We start from the raw sequence: 15194 nt of genomic DNA on the forward strand, positions 1-15194 counted from the left end.
AATGGAAGAAGCCAAGGTTGTATTGCTCTCTAAATTGGGTGAGGATGTCACATTGTCACATTATGTGATTCATGTTGCCCTAAAGCCCTTATTAACCTTGATGTGAAAATGTACACTAAGGTGCTGGTTTTGTGCTTGGGTAAACATCTCCCCAAACTGATCGTCCCCAATCAGTCAGAATTTATTTGGCAAATGCAGACCTTCGACAATACATGGCGGGTGTGCCATCTAATAAAAAAGGTCAACAAATCCAGGACCTCCGCATTGATGCTAACGTTACACACCGAGAAGGTATTCGACCGAGTCGAATGGATGTTTCTCTTCCACACAATGGAGGTCATGGGCTTTGGGTCTAAATTCCTCTCAATGGTCAGAGCTAACACCTTCCCTGAGTCTTGCGATTAATGGACACCTCTCCCGGGGATACAGGTTTCAAGAGGTACCAAGCAGGGGTGCATGCTGTCCTCGAATTTATACGCAATTCACTTGGAGCCGCTTTTTCTGAGAATGAGTGTGACTCTAGATATTAGGGGGATCATCTTTGCATAAAGTTCCAGCCTTTGCTGGTGACATGCTCCTCCTGGTCTCAGAGCCGGGCAAAACACTCTTGAGGATTTAGAGGGAACTTAGGCTCTTTGGAGCAGTCACAGGGCTAAAATGTAATGATCACAAGTCAGAACTGTTGAAAGTGTTTAACCCCCCCAGCCAAGGTTCAGGAATTGAGGGACTCTGTCTCTTATAGGTGGGCTGAAGAAAGCATCAAGTATCTGGGGGTTTAGATCACTTGGTCACTGGATTCCCTATACCGTACTAATTACATTCCCCTGATGGAGAAAGTGAAACGGCTTTTGGCCGAATGTGGACCCCTGGCTGGGGAGGATCAACATTCTTAAAATGGTGATCTTGCCCAGGATTCTATACTATTTTATGGCCCTACCAGTGGTGGTTCCCCAGAGGATCTTTAGGACCCCCAGAAACAAGTGGGGACATTCATCTGGAACTATAAGAGACCTAGGGTACCCATGAAACTATTAATGACCCCCCAAAAGCTAGGTAGAGTTGGGGTTGTCAAACCTATGCCTTTATTGCCTCACTGTTCAAATCAGAGTAGTTTGGGAGTGGTTCATGAGCATCCGCTCAAACATCTGGTGCCCAATGGACAAGGCGGTGGTGGGAGCACCATTAGATGAAGTACTTTGGCAACCTAAGGGGGATAGACCTGAGACTATGTAGAAGGAAGGAGGAGGGATGGGGGTAGGGGGAGTTTGTGTTTAATTTAAAAATAGAATTACAATTTGCCAGCTTATTGGATCTTGATTTGGATTGGACCTCTAATATCCTCCCCTTTTCTCTGATTAGTCCCTTTTAGTTAATAGGCATCATCCCTTTGAATTTGAATTTATGACTCCACCCATCTGAGATGGCATTTTCATGGTTTCATTTTTGCACTTACAAAACTACAACATGGCAACTTTCTCTAATTTCTAGCTTAACCTAAGAATACATATATTTGTGAATTCTTCTCATCATGCTTGGCTTAATGTTATGTTGACTTACACCGCACACCACTACCACCCCAGGGGGGGTCACCAGGTGCTCACGTGGCTCTACAAGAAAAGAGGGTGGGGTGGGTTAATGAGGATAGGATGATAGGCTAGTTTCAGAACCAGGAGAAACTGGCATCTGTGTGTGTTGTCATGCGTTTTAGTTGGTTGTGCGACCTGGCTTTTTCAAACCATAAGGGTAAGACTCAGTGATGTATGTACTGGTGTTTATGTTGGCTGTGTAAATCATGTGTGGTTAGGGTGGTAGTATAATCGTGCACATTCCCTTGTTGTATCCGTAATGGGATTCCAGTGTTGTGGTTGTTTGTTGTATGCATGAGAAATTTATGTTGGTGTGTGATTTAGTGCATTTTGTGTGTGGCTTGGCTGGTGTTTATTTATGGTTGTATGTGTTATGTTCCATCTGTAAGGTAGGTCCAGTGTCTGAGATATTTGTTGAGTGCAAGTGGTAGTTACGTTTTTGTGTGTGTATGTGTAGTTTGGCTAGCCCCTAGCCGTGTATAGTAATTGTGAATTATGTTTTAGGAGCAGGGTGGATTATTTAGTATGTTGGTTACTCTCGTAAATTCCTCCAAGTATGTCCTCAGAGCTGATCCAGTTGCAACTCAGTGGTACCCTCCAAGTCTTCTGTCTGAGGTCCGCTAGCCGCCCATGCCAAGCTCAGACCCAATGGACCCAATGGGGAATACCCATTACCGCCCAACCCTTGATCCGGCGCTAATAGCGCCAGACCGGCTGGCAGTAACGCTATTAGCCTAGGCAGTATCCCGACAGTAATATCGCTGACACACCGCCCAACTAGTGATGAGGCCCTGTGGCAGCAAGGCTACACTTTATACATCAGTCACATGTAATAGAAAGTAGTTTCAGGCCTTTGCCCTAGTCACTCAAATACAAGTCACATTTAGTGTTTGTATTTTTCTTGCTCTGAAAACAGCATTCTGATATTAGGCAGTTGCAATTGAAATACTTCCTTTGTCTGTCAGCCAACAGTGTGCCCTTGAATTATTTTTTGCAGTGTAGTCTCACATTCAATGTTCCTGGTTTTCAATCTGCAGAATCTCCCCATTTCCCTGGCCTCTCTGTTTTATCCAAGGAAACAGCTTGTTCATGTTCTTGCAGTTTGGAAATGAACTGCTGGTCTGCAATGTGTTTTCCTATTGCAAAAGGTATTTTTGAACTCTTAAACCCAACATACCCAGAGGCAGGTCATTTGATCCTGGCACTGCCTTTAAACCCCACAGTGGTATGTTACATTTTCTTGTGTTCCAAAGATTACACTAGCATGTCAATTCATGTTTAACCCTTGTGAAGGGACATGATACACTTAGCAACATAAGTGAACATTACCTATGCATAAATGTAGCACCCAACTACTAATGAGTACTTAGAAAGAAGGGAGCAGTCGCAGAACTATGTTAGCCGATAAAACCAGACGTGCAGAGCGGGTCCCGCGAGGGGACCTCGTAATGAGGCGGTACGGGGTTAACGGAGCCGGCACCTTTACCGGGGTTGTTAACCCCTTACCGCCTCACTTATAATGAGGCCCAATGTCTTCATTGACTAGCACCATATTGGAAACCATTTGTTTGGAATACTTTTCAAAGCCCTATCTGGTGCCTTCTTCAGGTTTGCGATTTTCTTTTCTTCCCGCAATAGCTCTGAGCTTGCACTGGAGTCCAGCAAAACGATGTCTGTTTTTGTCATCTTTGCCGGAGAATTCTGCTTGCAGTGTCTATTCCATAAGTGCTGGCCTTTTATTCAGCAATGGGCATGCACTGTCTCATGCTGAGTTAGCCTTCTCACCCTTTTACAAACTTAGAAATTTTCTAGGGCAAGCTGTGGAATTTTGAACACAGATGACCAATCCCAGCATCCATGCATAATCAAAACTGTGCGATCTTAGGCACACCTTCTTATCTTTTTTGGTGCCTCATTCCACTTAGTTGGGAATATTTTGGGTATATATAACACTAACCACTACAAGAAGTAGGGACCAAATTACATAACATGCATTATTTATTTATTTATTTATACATTTGCGTAGCGCACTAAACACGAAGTCATCGATGCGCTTTTTCATTAGCAGTTACATACAAAGTCAAGAAACATAGATGGTGTAGGACCTGGTACAGAAATACAATAATAAAATATGCAGGTGCGTCAGCCCCTGGATTAGAGGTAAAGACGAAAAGGAGAGTTTTTAGTGATTTCTGAAATGTCCAATAGGATTGTTCTGCTCGCAGGGTGGGAGGGAGTTGGTTCCACTGTTTGGCTGCTATGCTTGGGAAGCTGGAGCCTCCTGCTGTTGTTCGTTTGAATTTAGGCTGAATGAGGCGGTGAGCATAGGCCATTCAAGTGGGCCTCGATGAGGTAGCTCTAGTGAGTTTCTGAGAGAGGTAAGGTGGGGGGGCTTCCTAGGATAAACATCTGTGAGTGATTGATAGGTTCTTAAACTCAATCCTCTCGAGAACAGGAAGCCAATGGGCGGTTCTTCTTGCGGCCGTGACATGGTCATGTGTGGGTATGTTCAGAGCTGCTCTGAAGGCATTGCTCTGGATGACCTACATCTTCTTAATGGTGTACTCGGAGGTGCCTGCATAGAGCGCATTGCAGTAGTCAAGCCTTGAGCCTATGCTGGCTCGGGCGATTGTGAGGCAGTTTTCAGAGGACAGGAAATATCTAGTGGCATTGATAAGCTTAGTCGTGTATGCTGCAGCAGAGGCGATTGAGTTCACATGGCGCGTAAGGGAGAGTGTGGCATCCAAGTATACTCCCAGTGTACTCACAGACTGCAAGACTGAGATTGGGGTTCCCTCAATGGCAATGGTAGTTTATTGGGAGTATAGTTTCTTAAGCATTGCTGAGGGGGTCACCAGGAGGATTTTAGTCTTTTCATTACTCAGGCAAAGATGGTGTATTTAGTCAGCAGAGTGTTACGGTTGACGGTGCAGCATTTGTTCTCTGGCTTTGAAATTGCTGCAAAATGTTGGAAAGAAACCAGTGTAGAGGAGGAGCCAAAAGCATCTACAGGAAGTCCCGCCCCTAAATTGCCTAGATGTTTGGAACCGGAAATAGTGACAAGCAAGACACCTGTAATGATGCCTATAACAAGAGCAGCCTTTGAAGCAAAGTATCCATTAAGGAAACCATTCTTTATGTATGCACAGAGAACTGACAGCCTCTTAGGAAAGATCCCAGAAGATCACATGAAGACATATGAAAGACGAGACTGGTGATGTCACATGAAGTAAAGTGACACACCTCAGAAGAGATGACAAGAAAGAAGATGAATAGACCTTATAGAATCTGATGACGAAGTAAGAATCGAGTGAACTTTCATACATAGGATGATGATTACATGTATGAAGAGCACCTCCCTTTGCTTCTCTCGTTCTCTGTTATTTGCAACAGGACCATACAGAGACCAGCCCATGCGGCTAGTAGATCTCAAATTTAGCGCCTGTGAAATCTATTAACCTATAGGTAAGCTATGTGCTTTTTGATTTTACATCAACCACACATGATTCACTCAAACTAAATAATTTTGGCTCAGACACCCCCCTGAATGTAGTCTCCTTCCCCTGCAGCACAGACGTCAATCTACACAGAGCTCCGTCCTGATGAAGGCCGTGTTAAAGATGAGGCACACCTAGCCCACCTAGAAACGGCTGAAACACCTGGTGTAGACGCACTACTCCCCCCAAAACTACAGCACATTAATGCTGTTTACGCAAGAAAAATAATTTTGTGTACCTACCATTGTTCTATGTGTTTTCCACAAATGTTGACTTGAATATGTACACTGCAATATGTGAATTTCTTGGCAAATCCTAATAGGAGTTGGGTTTGTTACACACACACAATTTGGAGATTGTCCCAAAAAATGTTGTAAATATATTTTTTTGTCTGATTGTTCTGTTTTAGCAAACCATTGTGATGTCTTAATTTCTCTAAATGTTGGATTTATGTCTTTTTGCACACAACTTTAATATAAAAAAATGAGATTTATCTCTACAACATAATATTGAAGAGTGATTCCTTCCTTAGCAATGCAGAGTTTGATAATACATGTGGAGGTGTTGTTCTGAGCCTAGCATCCTTGCACCTATTAATTTGTATCTTTTGTTTTGAAGAGCACAGAAGAAACAGACAACCATTTTATAATTGTACAGACGCAGTAACGCAAGTAGACAAAGTAATCATGAGGCTGGCTATAAAGTGAATAGATTGCGGCGAAGCACCAAGGTATATATATGCATAGGAATCTGGAAGTTCCACATCGTATTTGGGCAAACTGGACCCCATGAATAGAAGGGCTGGAAAAGTGTGGTGCAGCAAAATAAGTCTGGCTGTAGATGGAAGAAGAATCAAGGAGGCCTGCCTGGACACCCGTGTCAAGGGATGAGGCAGCCAAGAAACTAGTTAATTAGAATGAAAAGATACAATGAAGGAGAAGGCGAGAGCCAAGCTCCTATTAAGGTGTGACAGAAGGACATTGAGTGCCAAGTTTTATTCATTAATATTATTAAATACAACAAGGAAGCTCAAAACATGGTCTCCAGTCACATGATCACATGAAAATATACTTTGGGCAGGATACTCAGAGACCAGAAGATAAGATCATGCTCACCTCGTCTTAAAGAGCTTAATGGTTCATGAGGTAGCAGAAAGGGGATGGTTTAAAAGGCCCATTGATAAGTAGGTCTTTGAGGTAGTTGGAATATCGGACACCCTCCGCCATCCAGCTGGAGGAATTCAATTTTTCCTGTGGAGAACGGTCAATATAGTCAGCTTGCAAGTAAAGAAGAGACAAGTGGGAGGAGACGTGGCTAAAAAGCCCATACAGTTGGAGGGGTATACGTTGTTCCAGAGGCTGGCGGTAAAGAGCCCTCGTGGCTGCCCATTTGGTGGCTTAATCATAGGTATAAGGCAAAACCTCCTAAAGGAGAGCATAAGCCTGCTTGCCAACACAGAAAATGTGCTGGTCATCGAGGTGGGGTTTGGAAAAGGAAATTCACGCTCTTCTATGCTCCTGGTTAACATGTATGTGTCCCCTGTGACATCAAATCTGGATCCGGTGTTTGAAATAATTGTTTCTGTATGTGTCATCTTGCTTTCCATAAAGGGGGACAAACTGGTAATCATGGGCAGGGATTCAAATGCCCGTTGTGGGGATTCAAACTGGAATGGAGCTTTCAAGTCAGTGTACCCAGTTAGCGTGATTAAGCGGAGGGGTTCCATCAAGAGGGGACATCAAGGGGGCAAAATGGCTATCCTTTCTTAAAGAATGGGGACTGAGTATGCTAAATGGAAGAACCGCTGGGGACTGCCCGGGAAACTGCACCTGGTCTATGAATGATAAAACATCTACCTTGGGCTACTTCTTCACTAGTAATGAATGTGCAGAGAGAGCGGAGACTTTACAGTTTAAAAGCACATCATATAGCGATCACTCTATCTCAGCTGTGACCTTAAACATGGGTTTTTGTGGACCTAGGCAAACTGGCAGTGGTGAGGTAAATGTAAACCAGGGTAAAAAACAGATAGGCTAGTCCCAAGGAAACATTGACAGGGCCACGAGGGCTACGTTACAACTCTACAGGAATGAGCTATTGCAGTGTTCCTGGTACAGTGCGTCTTAAATGGGTGAACAGCTGAGTGTATTAGCCTCCGAGTCTGGATCTATGAGTTTTAGGAGAGAGGTAGAATACTCATTTAAGCATAAAAACCCATATGATAATGAAGTGCAAGAGGAAAAAAGTAGGTTGCGTAGTCCCATCAGACAAATACACAGAACCAGTGGGGTCTCAGGAAACATGGACGTCCTCACAAAGATGTGCAAAAATGCTTATAAGAAATGGTTATCAAGAAGGATAGCGTATACAAAGAATATCCAGTGGCAGCAAATGTTAACAGTACTGTGTAGTAAAAACTCCAGAGGTATTTGGCAACAGCTGGCAAAAGTAAGGGGTGATGGTCAGCAGGAATGAGTAAACCCTGTCCCGGCTGTAAAATGGACCGAGCATGTCTTGTCTAAATATGTCTTGAATATACAGCTCAGGATCACTGGCCTTGGGTGCTACAGCTGAGGAAATACAAACGAAAATCGTGCAGCCGAAGGGCTTGTGGGCGGCATGGCCAAATTACCTGTCTAACTCTGTTCTTAATGCAAACCCTATGGAATGGTCCAGCACCTTGAAGATTGTGTTCTACAAGGTATGCAGAGAGGAGGTGATCCCAGAAACATGCCAAAGTGCGATTATACTTCCAGTCTCCAAGAAAGGCGACAGACAGAAGCCGGAAAATTAACGACTGCTCTCGCTCTCGGATGTGGTCAGGAAGTGAACCTGTGTACCCAACACAAGGCCCTTAAAGATGAGGCAGCAATACTTTGAGATAGACGGCGATGCAGAATATACTAAAACATTAATAATCATACTGACTCAGGAAGTTGGCAAAGTAAGTCTGTTTTAATTGCAATTGTCTAAAACAGCGAGTACAACGAACATCAATGAATCCTCTCTCTCAGCGAGTTTCATAAAAAAAATAGTTTATATAGTAAAAACTCATCATCATCATCGATGTCAATCTACGTGGCAAACTGCAAAAACCTACTTAGGAAAGTGATGGGCTTAGAGGGACATCTAAGTATATGTTCCATACTTGTCAGGGAAAGTGATTGGGTCTCTAACATCAGGTGTGGCAACTAAGCCATCCACTAGTGCATGTCACTGCGAATGTCATCAAATACACGACATCCCACTGGTTATACAAGCTATAGGGCTCTCTGTTACGTGTCCCTCTATAATTGGTTGGCACCCTTGTACCCCTCTGTAATATTCAACACGCTAGCAGTATGCAGGCTGGCACCCAGGTGCTGGTGGGCTGGTCATAACCATAGCATCCCACCTAATTAGCCTGCCATCTATCATCACTCTTGCCGTCTGCCAGTCAATTAGCCCTTTGAACATTGGCCTTGGAAATGTTCTCTGCACCTGAGAATAGAAGGGAGTATAGGCCTACTGTGTCTCTTGGTTTCGATACAGCTCATCCCAGTATCTATTTTCATCTGACCATGTGACTGCAGATCATGTTTCAGAGTGTTTCTGTATTTGAAATACTATTACATGATGAACCTCTGATGTTTTCAATGTTCTTCCTCCTCACCTCAGACAGGAGTTTGTTCTTTTCACACGTTCTGTAGCTACCGCATGAACATCCAGGTTCACAGTGGCCTTGACGTCTTGATGCTGGGCCAGTCAAGCCTTTCTCGAATTCACCTCAGTTATATGTTTTCTAATTGTGCCACACTGAAAAAGCCTTTCTGTCTACTTGGCCCAAGCTCTGCTAAAGTGCGTTGTGGAATCATCCATAGTCCATACGTTCCTATGCATATACGTTTGGCGCATCACCGCAATCTATTCACTGCATAGCTAGCCTCATGATTATTTCGTCTGCTTGCTTTTACTGCATCTGTACATGTATAAAGTGACTTTGCATTTTCTTCATTGTTTCTGTAGCATGAGCATCTTCATCTGGAGCCCGAAATGTTGCTCATCTCTAACATCTCCTCCTTAGGTATTTATAGAATGTTTATGTTCTCCCACCTCTGCATCTCTTCTGGGTGTGTCAGCCCTGCTTCATATGACATCACCAGTCTTCTGTTTTGCTCATTTTTCACACCTCTCAGGGATTTCATTCACATGGCCACCATATTGTCGTGAATGCATACATGGCTTTGTTAATGGGTACCTTACTTCCATGATTCTTTGCGGTATAGGTTTCTTCACTGGTACTGCTCTTGTCTTACACTCTGGCTCCCAAAATATAGGCAAAAATGGAGCACTGCTTCAGATGGGGTATTTGGCTCCTTCTCTACACTCCCCCCTCTCTCATCAGTCTTTTCATCTAGACATCCTCATCTGAAGAAATGCTTCTTTGGAACCCATATCTTTATGACTCCCTTCAGGCATACAGCTTATTTCACATGCTCATCCTTGTTCCAGGACATAGGCATGCATTGTCCATTGGGACTGCAGTAGATCCACTTCCCCACATACTTCTTGTGGTTCTTCAGGCACAGGAACATTGTTCCCTCAGGTGCACGGATGCTGGCCTTCACATAGTCTCTGATCTCTTCATCTGTCAGCTCTTTAGTTTTCCATCATGATTATATATCAATCATAATCTTCATTCCTACTGCCTTCTTTGCAGTCTTCTTGCATGGTGTGATTGCTATTCTGATCACACAAAATCCAAGCATGATCATCACCAACAGGGCTCCCAAGAACTTGAAAATAGTTGCCATTCAACGTGGACCCTGAGAAAAGATTGATCCAAGTCAACCGTCATCAGCAACATCTTGTACTTCAGCTTCTATCTTGGCATGCAAGTTTGTCAGCAACGTAATAGCCTCTGTCAAGGTGCCATTTTCGTCATCATGTGAAGGTATGAACGTGCAACATTATTCTCTGATTCTGGCACAAACACCTCCATCCATAGCTGTGATCATGTCCAGAACATATCGATTCTGAAGAGTCATCAGTCGTGTGGCTCTCAGCTCCTCCTTGATGGAATTGAATCCCTTTATAGTATTGTTGATCATCTGTAAAAGCTCCCATCTGGTTATCTGTAACCACTTGGTATTTGCTGCCGTCTGGATCCTGCGCATAAAGATTATCGTGACTATCGATGAAGTTTGACTGAGCAATCTGTGTTCATATGGAATGGAATCAAAAGCTTCTATTGACTTGGCTGCGAAATAGTTCTCCCTCTTCACTCAATTCACCAGCTCAGCAGATCTCTTCTTCCTTAGGTGAGCATCTGCTTTTGGATATTCACCAATGTTCAAGTCACTCTAAGGAATCACCAATGCTGGAATATGGACGTTCACTATGGAACACCTTCCTCCCCAATCTCTGGGCAGCTTCATATAAGCTCTGGATCCACAGGCCCAGTAGTGATCCATTTTCACTGCTGTTCCAATGTTCATTCCTGCCATGTCAAAGACTTGACCACAATTTTGATTTCCTCCAACTTTTCTAGTACCATTGTTTCTGAAACAAAGCATTGCACTGTCCAGAGGCACTATCTGTAAAGGCACTCCTGGGTCTTCCACCCATGTCAATAGTTTTGCAAGTTTTGGCCATAAAGGTTTGCATCCATTTTCCACAATGTCAATGGTTGGTTTGCGACAACCAATCACTACCCACGTTCTGCAGATTACCGCACCTTCCTCCCAGCCGTCTGGAGAAATTACTGATCCCCAAATCTGCATTTGGCCTCTTTCTTTCCATCTTTGAATTTCTTCTGCAGTTTTCCCTGGGCTTTCAAGTCTTCTGTTTACTTCTCATCTCATTCCAGCTCCTTTTGCTCCAGGCTGGTCGTACCTTATCACATGATTTCTAGTATTTGTCCTTGCCCTTGTCTTTGTGTCTTGTTTGTTTGTTTGTTTGTTTATTTTAGTTATATAACGTTCCTGAACCTGAGGTATCTGGGCGCATATGGTTGCAGATAGGTTGTTGCAGGTACATAATCATCTTCTTCTAGACCTGACCATTCTTTTGCCCATACCAAATATGTTGTTTGGCCCATGATCTGACCTCTTGCTCTGCAAAGTGCTTGGTGAGATAGGCAATGAGCTCTCTGAACATCTATTTCGATAGCTATGAATATTTATTTCAAATGCTATGAATATTTTAGACTTTCCCATAGCAGTCCTCCTCTGAGGTCCTCCTTCCCACCTCTTTCATGTGCCCCAAATGTTGTTCCCCAAATGTGCTGTACCATCCAAATAATCATTCAATTCAGGATCATCCTCTCTTGTACTTCTCTTAGTTCTCTTTCTTGCCTCATGAGCTTTATGATCATCTCATTAAGTATATCAGCATAGTTCCTTCTTACTTGAGGAACCATAGAGGCACTAGTCAGTGAAATTGGTGTCTTCAAATGTGCTACTGGCGCAGGGATAACCACATAAAGCCTTGGTTTTGAAGGATTGCTATAACTGTTCCTTCCTGCTGCATAGGAAGATGCACAGGAATTACTGCTCTCTTTGGACCGACATAATAAACAGTGTGTATCGTGAGAAACAAAAGGATTATGATAAAGAGGATACATGTATAGATTATGTACCAATACATCCAGCTCCAGCAACAGTGGCTTCTTGCAAGTCGCTGTGTTCTTTGGTTGGTTGCTACATTATTATTATTGCAATCAATGTTGCCCATTTTGCCTGGAATTACTTTTAAGGAAGGAAAAACTAATTTTAATCAGGCAATCTCATGAAATATTCTGGCATCTGTTGAATCTGTTCCACCAGTTCTACAAGCAGCTGGCTTACTGCAGGACGATTGATAAGAATCCGAATGAACACAAGTTATCGTTACGCCAAACTAAATGAGGATGAGCTTCAAACAACTAGTAAAAGATCAAGGCCAGTAAATTGTGAATGTCCTCATTTGATAGAACTATTCATGCGTTCAAAGGGATGTGTCAGGTAGTAGACGGATCTTCTTGATAATTTTGTGCAGCAGCCAATTGATTGCAGGTCGATTTCGGGGATCTCTTATGAATACATAAGTGCTGGTCTGTCGTCCGACAAGATAAGGATGTTCATGGAGCAGAAAATAAAAGACCATTCCAAGCAGTTTGTGGGCATCCTTATCAGATAGGGGCATCTATATTTTCACTGTAGTATTCAGGCGATTGGAGAATCTGCTCAATAATGGCTGAGAGCAGTCTCCTCATGATTCGACCATTTTTAGGATCTTGCTGAAACAGCTGAACGTTAGTAGTTCTTCCAATAAGCACAGGATATGCACGAAGAACGAAGAGGAAAAAAACAAAAATGATCCAATGAATATTGCCATTAAACACCACAATGGGTGCCTCCAAAGAGAAACTAAGTAAGAAAGGAATCAGGAAACTGTTCCCTCTTCCAGTCATCAAAGATGAACTTGAGGTCTGGCATTTATTTTCCCTTCAAGACTTCAATACGTCTCAGTCCAATGTTAGAAAACTCCTGTGGCTCAAGAACAATAGCTTTTTCACTCCTTGCTTAGCAGCTACAAAGAGTGTCTCGAAAGAACCAAAGTCCATGTTGCATTTTCCCTCTGTCTACTGCACAGTCTCTGCATCCTTCTTCCTCATCATCGATCTAGTCTGCATATGCTGAGCTTCTTCTCTGTGACTTGCTTCCGAATGGGGTGGGGGTGCAGTGGCATCTCCGGCATAGACTTTTACGTCTCCCTGGTGTAACCAAGGGTGTCTCCATAGGATCTTCACTGCTGATGGGGTCACGTACTTCATATGAAAGGACCGTTAAATCTGAGGTCGTGCCATTTGCGGGTAAAGTTCTTGATCAGAACTTGATCTCCGGGAAACAGTTTTGGCAATAGTAGTTCTTTAGATCTGGGTGCTTTATAGTCTTCATCTGTGTTCTAAGACCGGCACCCCATCCACTTGACTGAAATGAAAGAGATACTTGTAGTCATACATGTTAAGTAAGCACGTAGCTCATCTAACAATGTTGCTGTCGTCTGGGCATCACTTTTAGTCCTCGATGGAGGAGTGAGAGGCGTTCTCATTCACCTCCCCGTTACTAGTTCATGGGGTGTGAGGTGATGGTCAGAGCCTGATTGATTCCTCAATGCATATAATATAAGGGGTAGGCAATGCAGCCATCCTTTTTCAACGTTAGCTTCATCTTGGCTATCCTTTCCTTGAGCAGACCATTGAGTTTCTCACATATCCTGGTCACTTGCAGGTGATAAGCAAAAGAAAACACATGTTTTATGGTGTGCACACCACCAGCACACCACCACTATCATATACCTATATCCATTACAGATATGCAGCACATCAACATAATCAATATCTAAACGCTCAAAAGGACCATTAGGTCAAGGAATAACTCCTTTGACTGTTCGCAGTGTGTGCCCAGCAGTAAACTCTTGACATAAAATGCATTTTACTACATAAAAAGCAACGTGTTATAACAAATTCAGTGCAAACCAGTCCTCCACAATAGTTGCTGGTAGGCTTTGCCTAGTGACATATGCAGGGTAGTGTAGCTGTTCCAACGCCACCCTTAATAAGGCTACAGGCATCACCAGTTTACCAGTGCTGTCCTGTCGCCACAATTCCTCTGAAGGGGATAAAGAACACCCTCTCAGCGTCTTCAGATCTTTCTCATCCTGTGGTGCTCCACCTTGGACTGCCATCAATTGTGTTTTCGATGGATGGTTAAAGCTTTCATTCACAATCATCATCACCACCATTCTCTCTTTCACCTCAGGCGTATCAAAACTCATTTTATCAGGTAAAAGTGCAACTCTTTTTGCCTCTTCATCTGCGGCTTGGTTTCCGCGTGAAATAAAGTCTGTTCTCTTAGTGTGCACTGCGCACTTAACTACTGCGATGGCTACTGGGAGTTGTAATGCTTCTATAAATCTGTCCAATAAGGCGGCATGCTGCACTAGAGTGCCGCCCGCCAGGAAGTAGCCCCTCTTTTTCCAATGTGCTAGCCCTGTGTGTACGTTGATGTCACATAGGCGGAGTCACTGTACACCATTACTTTCTGGTTTGCATGTCTCTCGAACGTGACAATCAGCGCCACTAATTCTGCAACATGTACTGAAAAGTGAGATGGTAGTCGTACACTTATCATTACTTTGAATTCCCCATTAGCCCAGTGTTTTACCACAGCGGCACCTGAGTATCTTTGCCCATCAGTTGATCAATTTTTGAAGAACCATCAATAAAGAGTATCTCCCCCACTGCTAATGTATTTTCTTTCACCCTTGGGATCTCATCATAAAATTCCTCATAATTCGAGCAATCATGTGCCTGCTCGAGCTCTGCCAGGGATTAAGCTACAAACGTCGCAGGGTTCAATGTTTTACGTCTAACTATTTTAATTATCGCTGGATTTGATATACCAACCTCATAGGTAGAAGCCCTTTGAGATGTCAGTGTACCTTTAAGTTTTTCTAAAACAGCAAATAAAGCATGTTCAACAAATAACGTCATGGAACACCCGATTACTATGTTGGCAGACTTCTCAATAGCGAATCCAGCAGCTGCCAATGATTGTTTGCAAGGGAAGTGACCCCTCATTACTGAATCCAAAATCCCACTGTAATATGCTAATGGCTTGTACCCCATAGAGGTTTTCTGTGTTAGCACTGCTGTCATGACTGTTCCATTTGTGTGTGAAAATTAAAAGAATTCCTCAGAATAAATAGGAATCCCTAAAACTGGAGCTGTGCAAATTGCCTTTTTTAACTCATCTAACCTTTCCTCTATTTCCTCAGTCCATACAATCTTTTCCTGATTCACCTGTGCTTTTTTTCAGAGCCTGCAACAAGGGTCTTGTGAATGAACTATAATCAAATACCCATGCTCTGACATAATTGCATAATCCCAGAAATTGTTGCATTTGCTTTATCATGTGCGGTTTTGATGTCTTCAAAATCGCCTCAGGTCTTTCTGGTGCAACTTTCTTTCCTTCATGTGAGATTAACTCACCTATGTACAACACTTCTTCCTGGCAATACTGCAATTTCTCTTTGTCCATTTTATATCCTTTCTCTGCTAGAGTAATCATTAGCCGAACTGAGTCAC

This window comes from Ambystoma mexicanum, chromosome 3p, assembly GCF_040938575.1.
Source record: "Ambystoma mexicanum isolate Mex_15411 chromosome 3p, UKY_AmexF1_1, whole genome shotgun sequence".
NCBI classification, from domain to species: domain Eukaryota; kingdom Metazoa; phylum Chordata; class Amphibia; order Caudata; family Ambystomatidae; genus Ambystoma; species Ambystoma mexicanum.